This window comes from Macaca mulatta, chromosome 7, assembly GCF_049350105.2.
Source record: "Macaca mulatta isolate MMU2019108-1 chromosome 7, T2T-MMU8v2.0, whole genome shotgun sequence".
Classification (NCBI taxonomy): domain Eukaryota; kingdom Metazoa; phylum Chordata; class Mammalia; order Primates; family Cercopithecidae; genus Macaca; species Macaca mulatta.
In genome coordinates this window covers 102,437,678-102,448,187 of record NC_133412.1, presented here as the reverse complement: position 1 = coordinate 102,448,187, position 10,510 = coordinate 102,437,678, and the positions used below count along the sequence as shown (strand labels likewise).

Genomic DNA, 10,510 nt, shown 5'->3' with positions numbered 1-10,510 from the left:
ATGATTCATAGACTGGTTGAGATCTGAGCTGGTGCTTGAAAAAGGCATAGGAGTGTGACAGGCAAATAGGTGGTTGTAAAGATATTCTAAGCAGAAGAAACAGCCTTTGTAAATGCACAGGTTCATGAGAAAGGATTCTGGCAAATGATTCACACATTTTTCCTCCACAGTGATCTGAACTTCCTGTCCATGCATATAACACTTTTGAACTCTAGAGAACAACTTACTAACTCTTAGCACTATAGACTCCAGTCAGCCTCTTCAGTACCTTGGATTTGGTGTCACCTGGAATAGTAAAAGCCTTAAAATTCTTAATTCCAATATTTCCCTCTCATACATCCAATTCATCCACTTACTTAACCACATTTATTTTCTGCACTTGTCATGATCTTATGACCCTCCAACTCATATTACCTCTCTTTTATGTGTCCCCCTTCTTTGTTTTCCATAAGAAAGGCTTGTTAAGAGTAACTTGAAAATTTCAGAAAAATCATAACAGGAATTTCATGTAAAACAATTTCCTTTTTTTTCACAGTATCATTAGTTTATCACATAAATTGCCTAGTACTCTTTATCTGGAAATTTGCAGACATCATTCCTAAATTGGTCTCGATGTGGTGATTGGTGCATTACAAGTGAATAACAACAGTAAATAATTCATAATCAAATCTCCCTTGAAGACATAAGTAAACATATAAATAACTATAATAAATTAGATGGGAACATGATGACTTTGATTTGATTGACAAAACTACCTGATGCTTTGTCTCCAGGGAGACATCATCAGGCATGATGCAGATTCTCCACTGCAAATTAGAATTCTATGCACGACTTTGTTCTGAAGCTCAATTAACTTTGAAATTTAAAAATGCTTTACAGAACTAGGCTTGGGTTGATGAAAAGTAGAGTTATTAGTTTTAACCACAAAATAGGATATATTTCCAAACTATATATTGAAAGACCAGGATAAACTAACAAGAAACCAAGCTTTCAGGAAGTAACTAATGTATAAAAGAAAATAACAAAAGTCTCAAATGTTCTGTTAGCAGTTTTATTTTGTTTTTGTTTTTAAGTTTTTTTATTTGCTGTCTGGCTTTCTGTTACATTTCTGTAACATTTCTGTAGCTATCTGGCTTTTAGTACCTTTGGTAACATAAAAATTTCAGTCCTGCATAGACATACTTTTGTAAACATATGGGGTATTTATTTCTGCCAAATAAAGAGAAATAAGTTTTCATACCAAGCCATCTTTATATTTTACAAAAGAAACCACATTGAGCCGTTTAAAACTGAGCACTTAGTTTCCATCTCCCCACTCCACCATCCCCATCAAATGTTGTGTCTTACCCTGGTCTCCTTTTCCTTTCTTCTCCCCTAGGATATGAGCCTTTTTGTACCTGTGGATTAAATCACACAGAATCCAAGGTTCACCTTAGCACCAGAAGATGGTGCCAAAATTGCTACATTAATTTAAATAGCACACTCCTTTTAGAAATAATAACCTTTATTTATGTATTCAGATTATTAACCAAACAACACTGAAGTTCATTTAATTTTTGACAAGTGTTTTTCTTATGGGGAGGGTGGGGATAAAAGCAAACACCTAAAGAGGTAGGTTCATTTTTATAACTTGTTTACAGGGTGATGATACACTCCCATTTATATGTCTAAGAATGCGATGCATTTTGTGAGCGCTTATCTCACTTATAAATAAAGATGATGTGGAGCTTCACCTAGAAGCAACATAAAATTCTATAGATTCAGAGGTAGTAGACAGATATTGGATAAAATCTGTAGCCTCTGAATTGTGATCCCAGCTCTGCCTTAGTTTAAATCTAACTTATGAGTCTCTTAGATTCTATAGGATTTTCTTCTGAAAAAAAAAAAAAAAGATAGTAAACAGTGCTCTGCTTTCTTCAGTGTTATGAGAAATGAATGGGATAGATATTATACACCCAAATACATATTTTACTTTTAATTTTAGCATGTTATGATGAAAAATTTCAACATATCCACATGTTGAGAGAACAGAATAAAGAATCTCCGTGCGCTCATCCCCAACTTCCACGGATATAAATACAGGGCCAATTTGTGGCATTTATGTTTCCATCTACTTCTCAATATTTTTATGTTTACTTTCGTTTTTTGAGACGGAGTCTAGCTTTGTCGCCCAGGTGCCCAGGCTGGAGTGCATTGATTGCGGCTCACTGCAAACTCCAGCCCCCGGGTTCAAGCGATTCTCCTGCCTCAGCCTCCCAATCAGCTGGGATTATAGGCATGCACCACCGCGCCCAGCTAATTTTTGTATTTTTAGTAGAGACGGGGTTTCACTGTGTTGGTCAGGCTGGTCTCGAACTCCTGACTTGCTGATCCGACTGCCACAGCCTCCCAAAGTGCTGGGATTATAAGCATGAGCCACCGCACCCGGCCTCAAAATTGTTTTTAAGCATATACTCAACATTTTATAATTTCATCCATAAATATATTAGCATTTATGTCCAAAAACTATGGTCTCGTAAAAATCACAGAACCGGCCCGGGGCGGTGGCTCATGCCTGTAATCCCAACACTTTGGGAGACCGAGGCGAGCGGATCACTTGAGGTCAGGAGTTCATGACCAGCCTGGCCAACACAGTGAAATCCCGTCTCTACCAAAAATACAAAAATCAGCCAAGCGTTGTGGCGTGTGCCTGTAATCCCAGCTACGCGGGAGGTTGAGACGGGAGAATTGCTTGAACCCAGGAGGCGGAGGTTGCAGTGAGCCAGAGATCAGGCCACCGCACTCCAGCCTGGGAGACAGAACGAGACTCCGTCTCAAGAAAGAAAAAAAAAAATCACATCACCATTATCACAGGTTAAATAATTAAATAGTAATGATTTAATACATCAAAAGAAACAATCTAATATATCAAACAGTACATCAAATAATCATCGATGAAATCCAGCATTCAAATTCCTCCTCTTTTCCGGTAAGTTTTTGCAACACTTTGAATGAAGATCCAAATAAGGTCCATATATTAGAGTTCGCCCGTAAGTTGCAATTCAATGTTATTTTAAACTATGAGTTACTCCGCTCCCTTTTTTCACAATGTATTTTATTTGTTGGAGAGCCTCATTTGTCTTCCTCATTGTGTCAATATGTTGTGCTGTCTTCTGTGTGTCTTGTAAATTATAGCTATATCTAGAGCTGTAGTAAAATTTATATTTTACTTTTCTCATATTCCAAAGTTGCATTCCTAATATTATTATTTTAAACAACATTATTTTCTCTACAGACAACTTTCCCCTACTATTTCTATTAAAATTTTTGAATCAGGACAAACTCATGTGATACACTAAACAAGAATAGACATCATAATGCTCTGAAACTTACCTTCCCATATGTTTAATTTATGACCAAGAGGGAATTCTTGAGTTGTACTCATTGCCTCTCCTCCTTCCTAATGAAACAATAAGTGTTCAGAGGTATGATGAGTATTTATGTTATTATCCCTCCAACCTCATTTCTTTCTTCTTCTTCTTCTTATTAATTATATGTATATTATAATCTTAACTGTATTCCACATTTGAACAATGTAATACTGAATTACATATATGAAGATTATAAAGCATAATGATAATAAAACAAAGATAAAACAAGATGATCTTCTAGATGTTACATTGAGTGTTACACTAGAACATCAATGTAACATCTAGAACATGATGAATATGGCCTCAATCCCAGTCCATCCTATCTCACTGCCTCCTTTCTCATATGCAAGTACTATTTCCTTGCTTTATAAAAATCAGTTTTATTATATGTATAAGATCAAAAAATGTTATTATAGTTTACTTTTTTAAGCTTTATCAAAATGATACAATATATAATAGTAATCTGGAATTGAATGTGTTTATTCAAACTGTTTTAAAGTTTCATCCATGTGGTTGTTCAATTTATCTTCCCTGCCATATATAATTTAATTTAGCCATTTATTTATTCCCTCTCCTGTCATTGAACATTTGGGTTGTTTCCAGTGTTTTACTGTTTCCCAAGTGAGACTGTAGACATTCTTATAGTTGTTTTTTGGTATACGTGTCCCAAAGTGTTTCCAGAGATTATCTTCAGCAGTAGAATTGCTGTGCAGTATCATGTGCACATGTTCAATTTTATAAAATAATACAAAATTGTCCTCAAAGTAGTTTGCCATCTTAACAGCATATAAGCATCTCCACTTATTAACAACATCTTCAATTTTTGGGACTACCAGAATTGCTGTTTTTTTTAAGAAAGTAGGTTTTTTGAAGAGTATCTCATTGTTGACTTAATTGACATGGCACTGATTAATAATGACATTGCATTTCATTTTCCATGGGTTTTTGCCATACGTATTTCAACTCCTCTGAAATTCCTGTTCATGTATCTTTCCTACTTTTGTTTTTGCTTTAGAGGAATCGAAAATCTGGTATGTATTTTAGATGCTGCTTTTGTCAATTACATGTGTTGCAATTATTCTCTCTCATTTCGTGGCTAATCTTACAACTCCGTTAGGAATGGCTTTTGATGAACATAAGTTTAAACTTTCAACGTAGTTGTAAATATCAGTATTATTCTTCATGGTTATGGATTTTCTAGTTTTCATTGTTATCCAATATCCTAAAGTTATAAAGCTGTTTCCCTATATTTTAAATCTAAAAATGTTAAAATTACACTTTTCATATTGAAATCCTTGCTCCACTTGGAATTGTTTTTGTGTGTGTGTAGTGTGAGGTTGGATTCAATTTTTTTCTCCCACATAAATAACTGATTGAGCATCTTTTAGGGCATTATCCCATATTCACATTTATCATCTATTAAAGTTCTGTGTCTAAGCATGTATCTATACATTGGCTATTTAGCCCCATTGATCTCTTTGTTTACCATTATTTAAACATCAAACTATCCTAAATGTTTGAAATTTATGGTAATTCTTGAAATCTTGGTGGGTTAATTTTCCACATTAATCCTGTTTAGGAATATTTTGGCTATACTTGACGCTTTGCTCTTCCAACAAATTTTAAATCATCTTGTGAAGTTTCTTTAAATAATATTGTCAAGATTTTTATATGAATTACATTGAATATATATATATGGAAAATCTGTATCTTTATGATATTAAGTTTTTCTATCAATAAATATAGCATATCTCTCCATTTATTAGTTCTTCATTAAGATATTTCAATAAATTTTATACTTTTCTCCACAAAGGATTTAAATATGCTTGGTTATTTTGTCCTCATTAATATATAATTTTTGTTATTATAAATGATAGCTAATTATGATTATTTTATTACTGATGCACAACATTTTAATTGATTTTGGAATATTTACCTTGTATCTTTTCACTTTGCTAAACTTATTTTTTAATGATCTATTCATAGTTATTTTTTTAGGGGGTTTCAATGTAGACAATCATACCATCTGCCAATAATGACCGTTTTGTTTCTACCTCCTCCATTCTCAGGTACTTAGCTTCATTTCTCATCTGATTACTTTACTATTAAGATCTGTTAGTGTGGTTATAGCATGCATTTTTGACTCGTATATAATTTTTAAGGGTGTGTTTTCAAAGTTTCCGTATTAAAAAATGACATTTTCTATAGGTTTTTTGTAGGTAGCTGTTTTATTCTGTTCTTTCTTGCTTACAACAGAATACCAGAAACTGGGTAATTTATTTTATAAAGTAATGTATATTTTACAGTTACAGGGACCGGGAAGTCTGACATCAAGGGTCCACCTCTGGTGAGGGCCTTCTTGCTGATGGGACTCTGTAAAGTCCTGAGGTAGCGCAGATCAGCACATGGTGAAGGGGCTGCATGTGCTAGCTCAGGTATCTCCTTTTCATATAAAGTCACCAGTGCCACTCCCGTGATAACTTATTAATTGATTAACCCATTAATAATCAATAAATGGATTAATCCATTCATGAGGACTTTGCCCTCATGATCTAATATATACACTATGTACCCACAAAAATTAAGAATTAAAAAAAAGAACCGGTCATCTGTTAGAGGCCCCACCTCTCAATACTGTCACACTGTGGATTAAATTTCAACATGAGTTTTGGAGGGGATAAATATTCAAACCATAGTAATACCTTTTAAGGAAGTTATCTCTTATTCTTAGTTTGCTAAGCATATTTTAAAATATCATAAATACATGCCAAATTTTCTTAAAACATTTTTGCATATGATGTAGGGATATTTTCCTTATAGTCAAATAACTCTTATATTGAGATAAATTCTACTTGGTCATGATACATTTCCTTATACACTTCTATATTCAGTTTGTTAATATTTTGCATTTATATTCACCAATAATACTATTCTTTACTTTTTCTTGTACTGATGAGTTTGGTTTCAAAGTTATACTGATCCCAGGGAATGACCTGGGAGGTTTCTCCTTTTGAATCTTCTGAAAAAGTTAGCTGAAGAACTGGAGTGACTAGTACTTTGAAGATTTGGCATAAATTGTCATTAACCCTGAATGATTAGTGTGAAAAAAATTAGCATTTAATTTAATTTCCTATTAAAGCATTCTTTTTCTTTCTTAGTTTTCAGAAGCTGTATTTTACTGGGATATTTTTCATTGCATTTAAATTTTCAAATTTTTTGTCATGCAGTTCAGAGTATTGTTATCTTTTTAACTGCTATGAGATATATATAGTTGTATCTATCTTTTTTATTCCTAATATTATTTATTCGTGACTTCGCTTTGTGAAATTTATTTTTCCATTTTACTAGTTTGTAAAGTATTATTATTTGCAGCAGCAGCATATAGTAAATGGGGTTGTGGGAGTGGTCTTGCCTGGATACAAGAAAAAGCATGGTTTGCAGAAGATAAAACACTAGATAAAACTGACTAAAAGTTGATGTGCTTTTTATTATCATCATGGACTGGCAATCCTAAACAATATCAGTGATAAAATACTCCTCTATTAAAAATTACTTTGTGGTCCTACCATCTAAATGATTGCTGTGGTTACTGTTGAATTTCAAAAACACAGAAAATTCCAAATTACTATGTGCTTACTATTTGCATCATTCAACGTTGTTTTTGGCCTGGAAGGTAATGAGGTAACCTGTACAGTCTACCTGTGACACATGTAGATTTAGTTAAATGACTTCATTTGGAGAGTAGATTCATAAGAGTTTAGAGTTATTACATCTTATTTCAGACAATTTGTGCTCCCAATTGCAATGGTTTACGTGTTCCTGTTATACAGCAGGTTCAAGATAAATAATGATAAGGCCTAGAGCTCAAGTTATTTCATTTCTGTCATTCCAGGTTACACTTGGAGTCCTTATTTTGTTTAAAATTTTAAATAGTGAAATAAAGTGTGAAGTGCTAGGTGTAAGGTTACTTTTGTGAAGTGAAAAAATTTCATTTAAACCTGGAATGTTATATGGAATTTGATAATAGCTTTAAAGTAAAATTTTTTTCTCCTCTTTAAATGTTATCTTTAAAATTTTAATTGCCCCTTATTATTAACTGTAATGTTTTTCATTACTGCAACAAAATCCATAGGTACAAGTTTTTCTCTTTTTTCAATAAAATATATCAATGTAATTCAAAAAGCATTACTTCCCTACTTTTTTCCTTTTTTATGTCATAATATTTATTTTCAATATTTTTCTACTGGTCTGATTATATATATAACATCATTAAAATAAAATATTTACTGCCTGTGTGTCTTTTCATTTTATTAGTCCTTTCGTTTTATATTTACTACTGAAAAGTTTTGTCCCTGCAGTGTAGATAATCTCTAATGTATTTTGTTTTTGTTTTTGGAGGTTTTGGGGTTTAGGTTTATTATCTCCTTCAACTCTCCATGGATTTAATCTTTCTTTTTATATATATATATATTATACTTTAAGTTCTGGGATACATGTGCAGAACGTGCAGCTTGTTACATAGGTATACATGTGCCATGGTGGTTTGCCGCACCCATCAGCCCATCATCTGTATTAGGTATTTCTCCTAATGTTGTCCCTCCCCTAGCCCCACCCCCTGACAGGCCCCAGTGTGTGATGTTCCCCTGCCTGTGTTCACGTGTTCTCATTGTTCAATTCCCACTTATGAGTGAGAACATGCGGTGTTTGGTTTTCTATTCTTGTCTTAGTTTGCTGAGAATGATGGTTTCCAGCTTCATCCATGTCCCTGCAAAGGACCTAAACTCATTCTTTTTTATGGCTGCATAGTATTCCACATTTTCTTTATCCAGTCTATCATTGATGGGCATTTGGGTTGGTTCCAAGTCCTTGCTATTGTGAACAGTGCTGCAATAAACCTGTGTGTGCATGTGTATTTATAGTAGAATGATTTATAATCATTTGGGTATATATTCAGTAATGGACTAAAACACAAAAAGCAATGGCAACAAAAGACAAAATTGACAAATGGGATATAAGTAAACTAAAAGGCTTCTGCACAGCATAAGAAATTATCATCAGAGTGAACAGGCAACCAACAGAATGGGAGAAAGTTTTTCTACCTATCTATCTGACAAAGGGCTAATATCCAGAATCTGCAAAGAACTTAAACAAATATACAAGAAAAAAACAAACACCCTAACAAAAAGTGGGTGAAGGATGTGAACAAACACTTCTCAAAAGAAGACATTCATGAAGCCAACAAACATATGATAAAAAGCTCATCATCACTGGTCATTAGAGAAAAGCAAATCAAAACCACAATGAGATACCATCTCACACCAGTTGGAATGTCAATCTTTAAAAAGTCAGGAAACAACAGATGCTGCAGAGGGTGTGGAGAAATGGAAACACTTTTACACTATTGGTGGGAGTGTAAATTAGTTCAACCATTGTGGGAGACAGTGTGGTGATTCTGCAAGGATTTAGAACCTGTAATTTTTGTTTTTCTAACTTTAGTGGCATGCTTAAGTCATTAATTCTCAGCTTTTCTTTCTTTCTTTTTTTTTTAAGAGCTGTAGATTTTTAACCAAAATTTCAATGTTGCAATTTAACAAATACATAAAATAAAGAAGGATAATTCTTTCATCCTTTCCCTTATTTAGTAGCTTTAAAAAATGAATTGAGGCCAGACACAGTGGCTCACGCCTGTAATCCCAGCAGTTTGGGAGGCTGAGTTGGGTTTATCACCTGAGGTCAGGAGTTCGAGACCAGCCTGGCCAACACAGTGAAACTCCATTTCTACCAAAAATATCAAAATTAGCTGGGTGTGGTGGCAGGCGACTGTAATCTCAGCTACTTGGGAGGCTGAGGCAAGGGAATAGCTTGAACCTGTGAGGCAGAGGTTACAGTGAGCCAAGATCACGCCACTGCACTCCAGCCTGGGTGACACAGGGAGACTCAAAAAAAGTAAAAATAAAAATAGAAAGAAAGAGAAGTGAATTCGTTCATTAGTGTCTTCCAAAGAACAGTAAGAGTTTTTTCCCCCATTTCCCTTCCTTCCTTCCTTCCTTCCTTCCTTCCTTCCTTCCTTCCTTCCTTCCTTCCTTCCTTCCTTTTTTAAATCAACACAAAGTGGTGGACGTAAACATATTTCATGTATTTCAATTAATGGCAGACATTGTATTTATGGATAATGATATCCATTTGATATCATTTGGCCAGTGATAGCCATTTAATATTTTTCCTGAGCCTATTGGTGATAATCTGAATAGGCTTTGATAGTAAATTGCTTTTTGGTATTCAAGATAATCTAGGTTTATTTTCTATGTTTCATACCTTAGACCTGAAATTAACCATTTCCTTATGACGTCCAGGTTTTTTATTTAGTCAGAAATTGCAGTTAAGGACAAGGGTCTAAGAGCACACATTGATACTATATTGTTCACTGTTTCAGAACCAGTCCTCTCTATCTATCCCTTCCTCTTCTAGGGAAATTTTATATATTTAGCCTGATGCTTTTTTATAGTATATATTTTTTATTATTATATAATGTAAATGTTATATTTCTATGATATTATCATGTAAATATTATTATAGAATTTAAATATGTATATATTCATATATTCCCTTTCTTAGATAAACAGTGGCATACCATACACATTGTTTTCCACCTTGATATTTTTTCACCTGACATTTCTCCATAATAATATATAGAGTGCTCACTTCAGCAGCACATATACTAAAATTGGAACGATACAGAGAAGATTAGCATGGCCCCTGCGCAAGAATGACACGCAAATTTGTGAAGCGTCCCATATTTTTAACCAATTTGATCAACTGGAAGAAAGAGTATCAGTAATTGAAGATCAAATGAATGAAATGAAGTGAGAAGAGAAGTGTAGAGAATAAAGAGTAAAAAGAAATGAACAAAGCTTCCAAGAAATACGGGATTGTGTGAAAAGACCAAATCTACGTCTGATTGGTGTGCCTGAAAGTGACGGGGAAAGTGGAACCAAGTTGGAAAACACTCTGCAGGATATCATCCAGGAGAACTTCCCTAACCTAGTAAGGCAGACCAACATTCAAATTCAGGAAATACAGAGAATGCCACAAAGATACTC

General features: G+C 34.0%; 1 non-coding gene across 1 annotated transcript; it reads left to right on the top strand.

The window, feature by feature from the left end:
• Window positions 1-10,104: 10,104 nt before the first annotated feature.
• Window positions 10,105-10,211, top strand: LOC114680084 (U6 spliceosomal RNA). Its single transcript, XR_003732150.1, has one exon. It is a non-coding gene; the product is annotated as a U6 spliceosomal RNA (small nuclear RNA).
• Window positions 10,212-10,510: the final 299 nt, after the last annotated feature.